Source organism: Argiope bruennichi, chromosome 8 (assembly GCF_947563725.1).
Source record: "Argiope bruennichi chromosome 8, qqArgBrue1.1, whole genome shotgun sequence".
In the NCBI taxonomy this organism is placed as follows: Eukaryota; Metazoa; Arthropoda; class Arachnida; order Araneae; family Araneidae; genus Argiope; species Argiope bruennichi.
In genome coordinates, this window is record NC_079158.1 from 8,171,333 (window position 1) to 8,185,322 (window position 13,990).

The following is a 13,990-nucleotide window of genomic DNA, read 5'->3' on the forward strand; positions in this document are numbered from 1 at the left end:
ACTAAGGATATTAAGATAGAAATTTGTAACGATTTTTTTTTATATTTTTAAGTAAAAATGTATTCAGATGTGAAACTTTTGAAGCAAATTATCATTACTGTTATTGAACCATTTTTTGATCATTTATAATTGATCAAATTATAATTGAAAAAATTACCTTTTCAGTGATTTTCGTTCAACTTTCTCATCAGTTAAAAAAATTTAAATAATATTTTGTCAATCATTCACTATTGACATATTCTGTAGTATATTTAATTCTGGAATTGGCTTCAATACTATAGCCTTTAATTTTACGAAAGAATAAATTTATATTTGAAAAGTATTTAATTTCCAAGACTTGTTTGTACATTACTGCTTCAAATTTATTGAATAATTATCTCATATTTCTTATTATTTTCATATATATATATTTTTAATTTATAAATAAGAAATATTATTTTGATAATAAAAATAAATAGTATTATAGATTATGATGTTCCGATACTTTGAACTAGAATTTATAATTTTTTTTAAATTCACAATCAACGAAAGAATGATAGAATTTCAGAAAAGAATCTCCTATCCTTTCTCAAGATAAATCATTAAAAAACTCTTTTCTTTTTTAGGATAATTGGCATTTATTATTTCTCATTTGCGAAACTTATACTATGCCATTTTTAAATTTGAAAAAGTTACTGCAATTCTTCGCTGAATTATTTCATGTGCAATTTATTTACTCTTTCTTGCTTTGTTTCTTAAATATTTTATATTTAGTAATTATTTCAAAATTTAAATAATGACATGCTATTTCTTTCATTTACCACAAACAAAGAAAATAAAAGTCAGGCAGAGATAGTTAGTTAATTGGTTTCAGTCAGCTGAATAAAAACCTGTACTTTCACACAGCTTCTTCCTGTAAGTTCTTTATTCTTCTCTTTATAATTATTAACGGAGAGCGAACGCACCGAATATGCAATTAAGAAACATGTCGAGCAGCGTCGTGGTTACAATTATGTCCCTTGTTAATTGCGGTCGAAATAAATGGAAAAACAGTGATTTTCGGAATTCAATTATCCCGTGAAAAAATAAGCGTAAGGTAATTTAAATAATAAAAGGGTGAATAAATTGTATGGAAACATTTGCTAGTCAATAGCATTCCATTTAATTTAAATAAAAATAAGCTTTAAACAAGTATGTTTCATCCTTAAAAATAATTTGACAATTTTTTTTAAAATATGAAATAAGATGAACGATAACAATTTAAAGTTTAGTATGAATACTTAAGTATTTATCAATTAAAGAGAGTCATAAAAGGAATTTTTGAGCTCTAATAAGTATTTAAAGTAATAATAAAAAACAAATAGAAATCTTCTTAAATTTGATTTTTTTTAGATTAGATGTCGATTTTTTGAATATCACGTACGGATATCCATTTGAAGTGACATTGTCCGTGAATGGCAAGTAAGTTAAACATAAGTTCTATGCGTTGTCACCTTCGTCAATGTAGCGTTCTTCGATCAAGATAATATTTATGTTATCTCAAACCAATGTGTTCATTAAGAAAAAAAAAGAATACGAAAAGGCAATAGAAGCTTTGTTTTAAATTGGTTATCTGAAAATTCAGGTTTTCAGCATTTGAGGAATCATTTTCCGCTATCTAATATATACGTAAGAAAATTCTTCTTATAAATATTCACTGCAGCTAAATGAAATTGTAAAAATTCTTAATCTCGCTGATGTCTCATTGACCCTTTATACAATCTAAAGGAGTGTCTGCGCCTTTTTCCCTCCTTCATTCCAAAAGCCTCGCAAGTGGCCTCATTTTAAATCAGTTTTTTCTTAATGAGCTTTAAATGCATAACGCCACTTTTGGCACTTCTCAAATTAACATTGATCAGAGAATTGTCCGTTGTCCATAAAATTATGTAGAATTCATTTTCAGATTTAAATGCAAAGCCACTAAGTTCTGACAAATGCATTTACAATCCCTTCCAATTTCTAAATAGTGACGCTACTTTTTAAGACTATAATCTCATTGAAAAAAAAAATAATATTTTTGTTGTACTTATAAAATAGCAAATTCTTTAATGTTACATACATTCCTGAACTATCCTATAAGTATCCCTAGCTTCGATTACATTCTTTTCTTCAAAAACATGTATAATCTATGTTGTTTCGTTATGATGAAACAGAGCAAAAGCTTAGATGCAATGAAATCTGAAAAGCATAATCTTTGAGTTAAATGTGTTAAATCTTTGAGTTAAATAAAATGTTTGAGTTAATTTGAATAGCTTCGTTTCGCTGTACGGAAACTTTGAAATGCTAATATTAAATCTTAATAAAAATGTTACTCTTTTTTTTATATATATAATCTTTCGACAGTCTCTTGCAAAATAATATTCAGATAAGTAATAAAAAGGGGAAAAAACTCCGAAATTTTGAAAATTTGTCAAAATAAAATGAATTTATATCTTTCTTAAAAACTTACACAGTTCTTTATTTTTCCAAATTTATATATAATGATACATTTTTTTTAAGAAATATTCTGTCAAGCGGAAGCATTGTTTACCTAATTTAATGGTAATAAGTTCAGATTTTAAAGAAGTATTTTTATTAAAGATAATCAAAAAACTCAATTCAATCTATTTGAATTGCATTTTTAATGTCTAATAAATAATTCCATTTCCCTAATACTTTCATTTTAAGTATTGGGAATTTCATCTCTAAACTTTGAGCAAAAAATTTAATTTAGGTAATGTATTTTATCTGTTTCGCAAGCCTATTTTTGAGAGATATTTTCAATTCCTATAATCCATTTACATCTTTAAAGAAAAAGATGTTCAATCATGTGAATAGAAGATGCAATTCTCTAACTGCTGCATTGTTCGTCGTCCGACAGTTATGTTGTGAGAAGGCTGTACCGGAGGGGAGGGCAAGATGGGTGGGCAAAAAGGGCAAAAATAGAAAGGACGCAAATATGACTATTAAAAAAAAGATTTAAAATTTGATTGATTTGATTTGCTGTGTAAAAAAAAAGAATGAGTCGTCTTTGGTGAATTAAACATTAAGGAGCTATTAATTGCAGCGCACCGTTACGAATGGCCAGTTTGCTCGGTGGCCAGTTGATCATCAAGTGAATACGAAAATATTCTCTCTCTCGTTCCAAGATATGTTTGTATGAGAAAGAAAGGACTTTTATAATAAATAATGCAATAAAATAGTTTTATGATATGAACACATAGCCTCCTCTTCTGTGCAGTATCATAAGTATGCTGTGAGCAGGAAGGATGTGGTTCTAGCAACAGTGGTTAGCGCTGTTTATTTATTTGTGCAGATGTTTTTTATTATTACAGATGACTTTTCCCTTCTATGGATAGGGAGAGACTTCTACGGATTCTTAAAATTGTAAAACCATTATAAAAAAAAAAGGAAAAAAAAGGGGAGAGAGAAAAATGACGATTAATGAAAAAAGGAGGTAAGAAAACTCATAAACCTTTTCTTAGTTTTCACTGTTAGGTATTTCTGGTGTTTCTTAAATTGCAAACTGGGAGCGACGGATACTGATTATAGTCTTTAGAGAATGAAAAAAAAATGTTTGCACTTTTTTCGTGTTTTACAAATGGATAAATAATTTCAAATAGCTTTCATAATAGCCATTTATGGAAATTAACTGATTTGTTAATTTTATTAATTATAATTATTTAATTGTTTCAACCAACGCTAAATTAGGTACTTTTATTAACAATTATTTAACAATTTTCAAATTATTACAGCTTAAAAATTGGTATGATAATAGGAGAAGTACCGTATTAAACGATAATTTTAAACGAAGTACTGTATTAACGATAAGTGAGAGAAAACTTTTAATGTACAAAATATCCATAAAAAACCCCATAAAGTTCCAAATTCTGTTCAAATTTCCATGATTATGTTAATTTTTTATGCAATCTCACGAATTTTCGATGATTATTTTTACATTAAAATTTTAAAAATGGTTTACAATTTTTCACTTATTGAAGTTTAATGGATAAACACTCATTCAATTAAATTTTAGATTCTTAGCAATGATTTTTGGGAATAAAAACTTAGATTTTTAGTTTATGATTAAACTTTGTAGTATTTTTTTAAAAAGTGGAAGAATCTTTGTGTTAGAGATTACTTTTTGTCACTGATCGAATAAAAACCTTAATAAATGAATTTTGAAAAACAAAAAAGAATGGAAATAAGGAACTAGCATCAGAGCTTAGGAACTAAATAAAGAGAAAGAAAAAATTATATTTAAAATCATAAAAAATGGCAGAATTACATTACAAAAACAGTATAATAACACTATTTCAGAATAAAGCTACGGGCAAATCACTCTCGTTTTAAAGAATGATCTAATTTATTTCGCAATGATTAAACATTCTGCTAATTTTGGTGATGCCTCCATATCCATTGTAAATGATACATTTAATTCTAATAAGGCAAAAATAAAAATAAACAACGAACAGAAAAATGGCCAATTCCATTAGAGACAATTCATTGTAAACAGTTGAACTGGGCTGTGAATGATTCATTAAAATAATTACTAATTCCCTTACACAAATGACAGGAAATACTTCTCTCTGAAATGGTTTCTCAAATTTCTACCAAATGTTAAAGAAGTAAAATAATACGATTGATATTGTGCAGCCAATGTAAATGCACCCTGTTTTACTTCTCAGGCATCTTTTACATATAAGGCGGCAAACCATTCTTCTCTGATTTTGGAAAAAGACTGTATAATTGGAAACAACCATTAATATTCATGAGGCGTCATGAACACACTGACACTCGTATGTAAAATGGAAAGAATTCAAAGCTCTATTGAAACCAAAAAAACTCATTTCTGATCATAAGTTTTTTTTTCTTGGCAACATTTTTTCAATTTTTTTAATAACATCAGTATATAAAGTATTTATGAATTGGGTCGCCAAAGACAGAAAAAATTGGAACATTGAAGCAGCATTTGAGATTATGATAATTCACAAATAAATAGATTATGAATTTGTGTGACTAATCTGAGGGGTTGACAAAATTTGACTTAATTAATAAATCGATAGAAAAAAAACTCTATACTCCTTGATATAGTATTGGATTTGCTGTCTACTTTTGTGAGAAATATTCCAATACCTTGCACGAAGAAGAAATTTAGAAGCCATAGTAAAAAGCTAAATTTGTTTTCCCGCTAAAAGATTGAGAGAGGTAGGAGAGGTACCTGAAAACGAAGTACAACTGATCTGTGCTGAGAAATCATTTGCTTAGAGTATATAAGTTAAGATATGAAGCAAAATCCATTATATCACAATAAATATTTCATTATTTTTATGTAAGGTATTGCCAAAAGTAAAAACTCTATACTTATCTCAGCTAGTGTAGCAGATTTTGATGCTAAAATAGTAGAGATATTGATAGTTTGAACGTAATAACTATTTAGGTTTTTAACATGCATTTTCGAATTGTAAGTTGGAAGTTTTCGGGATCTCCGGATTACCATACAGTTCGCAAAAGTTTATTTCAAAAATTTAAATTTATTAGAATTATTTAAGTATTTATTTAAATATAGCGTGAAAAATCAAGCTAGATTTTGTAAGAGACTTTATTTTCAATGTCAGTGCAAAAACATTGTGTAATCATCCCAGGGGATTTAATTTTTCTGAAAGCAGGTATTTAAGAAGAAATATTTTTGCATCAAAAGAATTTCCCTTGAAATCACTACTTGAAGATTAATATCAAAAAGGAAATAAAAATGGAAAAATTTCCTCTAATCATTTTCACCGATAGCATATATTGTTCTGCCTCTATCTCTACAACGTAAAACATGATATACCAATGAAATGTAAATGTGCTGCAGCAAGTGAATTTAGATATCTTCGATGGCAGGATTTCAAAATCAATTGAGCTCTCCATATCCTTTCTACAACATCTTTCTCTATATCCCAACACAAATTTAAATAATAAAAAATTTTCCTTCATGTTTAATTCAACAGCCACAATCTGTTTACGAAATACCATCTTCGTCTTTCATTTCTGAATGGTATCTTTCCAAAATTTTATAATTCTTCAGAGACATGACACTTAAATTGTTATGGTCGTTGTGTTTCCAGCAAAGCCAACATCAATAGATAGCTTTGGGGAACTTCAATATTTTTTTTTTATAATCCTCTCCAGAAGAATTTACGATGGCATAAAATCACTTCTTCTATCCCTTTCCTTCTGGCGGAGCAAGCTATTTATATTTAATGTCAGAACCGTTAGTATCATTTCGAGGTCAATAAATGAAAAAATAAATAAATAAATAAAATTCGTGCTAAATCAAACAAGTTGGAATATTGTTTAACTTTGCACTAATAATCTAATTTATTCTTTTAATTAAAAAAAAGAGAGGAGATTTCTGAAAATAGGCTGATATTTTTTTTGAAATAATTTAGCAATTGCTTCTTAGATAAGCATATATAAATACTAGTACAGGGAAGAGATGTCTTATTTAATCCGCTGCTCAAATTGGATTCTTCTCTCAACTCAAAATATATCGATAGGAATAAAGACGGCGCACATTGCGACGATGCAAATGTAATTGTGGAATTATTTATGTGAGAAAGCGCAATGTGATGCAGCAGCTGTTTTCGTTTGAGAAAAAAAAATCAATTAAATGTTTTAGTAAAAGGTAAATAGTCATTAGGTTATTTTAAATTAATCAGCAAAATTTTCTAATATGGTGGGTAAAAAATATTTCCGTAGGCAGATATGACTTTTAATGAAAGTTTAATTTTTTACACAAAAGATTTTGTTATGAAAATGAAAATTTGAAAATTGGTTTAACACAATTTTATTTATTATTTAGGAATATTATAAAGGAAAAACCATGGCGAAATTTAAATACGTTGTTTGAAAGAACTAAAAAATGTCACTAATAAGGAACAAAAAAGTATCTGTATTGTATATGAAAGACCTTTTTCATACTGACCAACTTTCATTTAATGATCGGTAACCCTTCCTTTTGGACTTTATCACTTCCCTCAAACGTTATGGAATAACCCCCCCCCCAAGTCGTGTATCTCTTGATATGAAATAATTCCTGCATCTGGTACATAGATCAACTTATAGGAATAATTTTTAGTTGTTTGAGCTTATGGAATGCCCCGCCAAGAGTTTCCAGGACCCAATAGCTTGTTCGTTCTCTGTGAACTTTCATTTTAAATCGGAGTGGTAGATCCTCCAGCATATTAGTATGAACTTTCAGAGCTGTTTGGACGTCTTTATTTGAAGTGTCGCTGAGCAGGTCGTAAATTATTAGACTCGGGAATCTTTTCAATGATAATATTGAATTATTTTTCATTGAATCGTTAGATTGGATTGTCTTCTTAAGTCAGTCAAATTCCTGCTCCATGTCACATACTATATCCAGTCCTTTATTTTGAAGTTTTTTCACCATCTTGATCTTCAAACTGGCCATGTCTTCCTTCAATTCTTCTCATAGAATATATTGAATAGATATATCGTTTTCTGCTGTTCGATAGAGAAGCATTGTTGGTTTCTTTCTTTGATTTTTTTAAATTTTGCTACCTCTGCATAAGATGGTTTCCTTAAGGCATTTGTTGCTAAGGCCTTATCCAGTAATTTTTCCTTAGCTTTTCCATATCCAGCATTTCCCTTTATATGCGTTTGTTAAATTGTTGCTTAGGTTGACACTTCTGTACCTTTTCCCTTCTTATTAATTATTTGATTCTATCCTGCAGAAGGTCAAGGATTTGGTTAGCTTCCATTTCAGTATCCATAAGTGGGAACGCATGCCATCAGATGGGCGACTGTTGATGGAGCCTCTGACATAGTCCTTTCATTCGTTTACATTTATCACCAGTTGGAAGATCTTTTATAATATTTGATGTTGTTGAAAGAATAGATGTAGAAGATTTCGTTCTTCTAAGTGGTATTAAACCGATTATCAGCATCAAGTTGCGTGTTTAACATCATAGAAGACAATTTTTTGGTATCGCTTCCACTGTTATTGTTTGAAAAATATATAAATTTACCAAGTAAAAAGAAAGAACTGTGCAAATAATTGATGCAAAATCTGTTCAGAAAAGCTGTTGGGACAGTTATTCCCCTTTTATCCGCCAAGCGTGTGCCATCCAATATAGAATTGTGAACCTGCCTTAGTAAAACTGTTACACAACTAATAATGTAATTAATGTGGGGAAAAGAAATTCATCTTACTCATTGGTTACTAGCAAATATATCTCTTCTAGTTTTCTTTTCCCCTCGGGGAATTAGCAATTGTGAAAAAGAACCTGAAAATGCTTCTAGGCCACGCATGGAGAATTTTATAAAATAGACAATACTTGGCTGCTAAATCATATTGCTGTCATTATACTTTGGATAATATCTTACTTTTATTTCTTCTAATTTAAGATTCTATAAATTTTGATATGATAGGGATTATCAGTAGCATTTTATACCCATAATTGGGGGGTGGGATTAGGAAGGAGAAAATAATTGTATGAAATATTTAAATATAATTGGTCTACAGTATTTTTATAGCCAAACGTCCAAAAAATGAAATAGGTGATATTATTATTCATGGATTCATGAAATTATTTATAGATAGTTTTAATTTATTCCCTAGAATTCTCTTATCAATTTTCTAAGATAATTAATTTGGATATGATCAAAGGACGCTGAAGGAGGTTGAAACAAGAAAATAAATTTTGGAGTTAGAAGGCAAGGGTGATAGGCAATGTAACCAAGTACTTTAACATTTCCAAAAATCAACCGTCATATTTATAATTTTGATTTACAGATGTACTTATACTGCATGACACACACTAAAAAAGTTTAAGATATTTAGGGAACACTAGCATCTTTGAAGGGGTCATAATCTTAAAAAATATCCTATTTAATGTTTACATTTGCTAGTAAGTTCAAACACTTTTTGATGCTATCTCACTTTTGAAGAAAGAAACAAAGGAACCTGTAATATTACGTGTAAACGTCAAAGAGCTTCGGAAATTTCACCGAAAAATCGTTGTCGTTTCTCGAGGTACCCTGTACGGTCGATGGTTCCTTCGCCGGATACTTGTTTCACACGTCAGTTTGTAATACAATAGACAAAATTTTAAATGTTAAATATTTACCAAAACATGCAATTGATACACCCTTGGAAATCAGAATGTGTCATTTATGATTTGTTAATATATTCACTTTCTATTTATGAAATTATTTATCCTAAATTTCCCATGTAATCACTTCAACAAATCTTTCGACTCATCTTTTTAATTTTAAATTATTTTCAGAACAGATAGATAAGTGTATCAGCTTTTTTACTCAATATTTTAAATAAAGTTAAGTGAATCAAATAAATAATTATGATAGATTTATTTCTATAAAATACAATTCCTTGAGGAAATTACAGACATATATCAAGAATCGGAGTAAATTAATTGATTTCCTTCATTTCAACAAAAATAATTCTTCTTTTAATAATTTATTTGTTTCATTAGTCTGCTATTCTCTTCTTTCAAGGCATTGTTAAGACAAAAGTTCCTACAGAAATATGTAATTAAGAAATATTTCTATCAGCTCGGTGATCTTAATTACTGTCCCATCTTAATTGCGGACAAAATAACAAATTATTTTAGAAAATAATTGTCATAACTCAATTAACCTGAAATAATATGCATAGAAAGTGCAATTAGAATTTATAAGCAGTGAATAATAACGTGATACATTTGATTTTCTTAATGCTATTATATTACTTTTCAATTACGTTTTATTCAAACAAAATATTTTTTTAAAAAAGGAAATTAGTTAATAATTATGGTACGTTTCTGTTTTCTCTGAAATAATCCTTTTATAAATCAGAAATTATAAGTATTAATGAAAGGTAAAATATAAAATTTTTTCTTCTATAAGATTGTTTTTAGCACAAATATAATGATAAAATATTTAATTAACTAAAAAAGCGGAGTAATATTATGGCGACTTTAATTTTGAAAATTTTGTAATATTTAAAATTGCCATGCTCCAATAAAAGTTATCTCCAAATTTTGTGTAAATTCTTATTTTCTTTACTTTATTTGAAAAAATCAAACTATCAAAGTAAATGGGCTCCAGGGAATTAATTTACATGCTGCGGTGTAAAATTAAATTGTGTAAAAATTACATGTTCTCTGTGTTTAAGAAAAGAATGTTTTAGCTGTTACCAGATTTTGTTCACAAATTTTAATAATGTAATAATGAAATTTAATTACATATTGTACATATTAATTACATATTGTATTTAATACATTTTATTACATATCGTGCAGTCAGGACATTGTATAGGCAAGTTATTTACCTGAAAAAACAATAATTAACAAGTAAAATATCACTGTTGTTTTTACGATGTGATTACGATTAAATTGTAAATATGCGTGCAGTTCATTCACTATTACACCATCGGCATTACCTTTCACATTTCGAGAATAAAATGAATTGTTTAAGCAATATAAATACTGTGGTATTATCTAATATGCATTAGAAATGATAATTAAATGTTTATCCTTTCAAGTTAAAGAATAATTGAACTGTTTATATATGTTTATCACTTTTCTACAACAAAATTGGTCTTATCATTGGTCATGAAAATGGTTTACATAGATATAAATAAATATTTTTTTTAAAAATCCCAAGGATTTCTTTTTAATAATTAGATATTCAAAATTAAAATCCGACTTAAATAATCAAACCATTAAGAAAACTGGAACACTATCGACAAAGATAATAGCCGACATTTCAGTTGTAAATAAAGGAGACGTTTTTCGAAAATAAGTTTTAATATCTGATTAAAAAAATATGTAGGACATATCGAATTAATGGTTTATGCTAATTAGAAAACAGTAAAAATTATTTGTTTCTTTAAATATGTGTTTTATCAATAGCATATTGTTTATGTGTTGCGATGCTCACATTTGGAATAAGTACATTTCAATTTTCATATTCGTAGTCACAAATCGGTAGGTTCAGAAAAATTAATTCTGAGTAAAATCTCTCCAAAATTAGCATAATAAATGAGGGTAGGCTTTACAGTAGATTAACAGTAAACTTATTTTTATTTAAATTTGCTAAAATTATATTACAAAATTTATTTAAATTTGCTTCATTTCGAAAAAATAATGAATGTCGTGCAACTTGAAAATCTATAAAGTATATGATATTTTGTATGAATAATTTCTCTAAAGATTGATATTATTGCGCAGAAAAATAAAAACATGTATAGCAGATGCATATGGTTTATAGATTTTGTTGTATAAAATGTCACACGATTGTAATGAATTAATTCCTTTCCATGCGTACCTAAATTTGAAGAAAACGTGTTTCGAGAAAAAGGCAAAAAACTCATTTTATCATAGGAGCTCCAAATAGATTCATTGCTGAAGAATAATTTATGAATTTTAGATATTTCAAGCTGTACAAATCATACATTTTTATAATAAATGAAATGCCCTCAATTTTACTAAACTTAAATTGAAAAAAAAAACAATTTTTAAGGTACAAATGCTGTCAGTTCTTTTACAATATTTTCAAGCATTTACATATTTCAAGTACTTAAAAATGAAAGAATTTGTACTTAACATACCCATGTTTGTCAAATATAAATGTGCATTAAGAATAAAATAATCGAAATGCTGATATAGTGTTGTGCCTGAAGATACTAAATCATTCCAGATGGTATACTCTTTCAGATTATTGCGAATGCCGATTGGGGCTCTAGTGAGCCAAAAGAATCTAACAGGTAAACAAACTTAGGCAACGAGAGGAAATGAGTTCGCGATTAGTAGGTTGTTGAAGGGATTTATTGCATAATCTATTCATTGTCCGTTCCTTAATCAAATGAGAATTTGTCATCAGAATTTCAGAATCATGTTCTTGACATTTTTCAAATAATAGGCTCACGATTATCCGGCATCAAATTGTCCGGTCTAATTAAATAATTAATTATTCGCATTAAAATGAAGAACAATCTACTTTGCCGCTGTGCTACATTTACAACAAAAACGTGTTTTTTTTTTTTTTTTTCAAAAACTGGTGACCACCACTTTTTATCCTTAATTATAAGTCTAATTTTTTAATTAGCATAATCATTTAACAATTAACAGTAAAAAGAGTTAAAAATTATTGTTATAAGATGGAAGTCTGGATTTTAACCCATATTCGACTACTCATAAAAAACATAGGAAAATCCTGAAATTTTAAAGACATTATCAATGCAAAGATCATACGCATGTAAAACATTTTTAATATTATTTAAGTACAGACTGTACTATAAATAGGACAAGGGTCCAGTATACTATTAAAAATTACAAAGTTTGACTTGCCTTAAAAAATGATTCATATTTTTTCAGGAACATCAAAATAACCAACCACGTTACTAACAAAACATTGTTCTGGATTGCAATTTTCGTAAATTATTTAATATTCTTTAGTTACGACATGAGCGAAATTTACTTTCCTAAATATTTATTTAATACATATATTACCGCGGAAGCTGTTAATCATATAACTGATCTGCGAATTAACTAGGGCGATTCATTAAAGTACAGATTAAAGAGTTTTCCGAATTCCATCCAGATAACGTACCCCGTTAATAGATTCCGTATCGCTAAAACTTCTCTTATTTCCTTTCCCCCGCTACTTCACTTTTTATTTAGTTTTGCTAGCATCCTGACATTGCCAGTTGTTTTTTATTTCTCATCATTCGCATCGGTGCCAGTGTGTAACATGGCTAATTCTGTTTTCAAATTCGATTCCTTCCACTAATATGTTGATACTTTGACTGTATTCATGTGATTCATTAGATGCCGAAAAATAAATAATTAACGTTTCTTTAATTGTAATAATGCTTTAAACCATTTGATTCTTTGTATTACAGATCTTTAATTAATTGATTATTAATTCTATCAACTAATTAATTATCTATTTTATTGATTTGATTCCTTAAATATCGGAAAATAAATAAATAACATTATGTTAATTTCAGCAAATAAAAACGTTGCTTGTGATCCAAGAAAAATCATATTTTCACTTTAGCAAATATCTAGTAAGTAATATTCAGATTATTTAGGTAATTTACAGATCACCTTGGTTATTTGAAAAATGAAGAAAAAAATTTCGACACTTTAATGGATCACTATAATTAATCTGCATATTACTTAGATCACCTGTAGATTAACTGATTTCTGCACTTCAGCGGTAATATATATAATATTACATCAATGCAGGATATTTCAATTGGTCATTTGAAAATTTAAAGGTAGAGCAGACATTCAGAAACAAGTCATTTTAAAAATGTATCATGGAGTTGCAGGCGCAAAGAGAAACGGGTACAGGGAATTTTTGTTAATGAATTAAGATAAAGAAAGTAAGTAAAAGAAAGATAAAGATAAGTAAATATAAGTAAAAGAAAGGTAAGTAAATATAAGTAAAAGAAAGGTAAGTAAATATAAGTAAAAGAAAGGTATGCCAGATAAAATGTACGATATAGATTTAATGGAATTTAAAATCATTATTTAATATAAATTCTTGGGCAACAGAACATAATAACATAACATGTGAATAACAATATTACCAGTTTTATGCAACCTGGCTCATAAAGTATCAAATAAAATTCAGTATCAGTAACGATCTTTGATGTCCATCTCCCTTAACAGAAGTGTTCTATGGAATTGTCATCCGAAGCTGTACTCATTTCGCACATTGCTATTCTTGCGACTAGCAGGCAGCTGTACTGCATTAAATTTGTGCTGCACATTTTAACTGGTGTGTCGTTCATGTAATTTTGTTATTTGTAATTATTATTTTTTGTGTAATTTTATGTGCTAAATTGCCTTGTTAATACTGTCAATAGTTGGCGTTGCATGGACTCTCTGAACTAGGTAGTTTGAAAGTGAGTGGGAAGCACTTATTTTTCTTACTTCCATGTGTATTCTGTGTTTAACTGGTGCAATTAGCC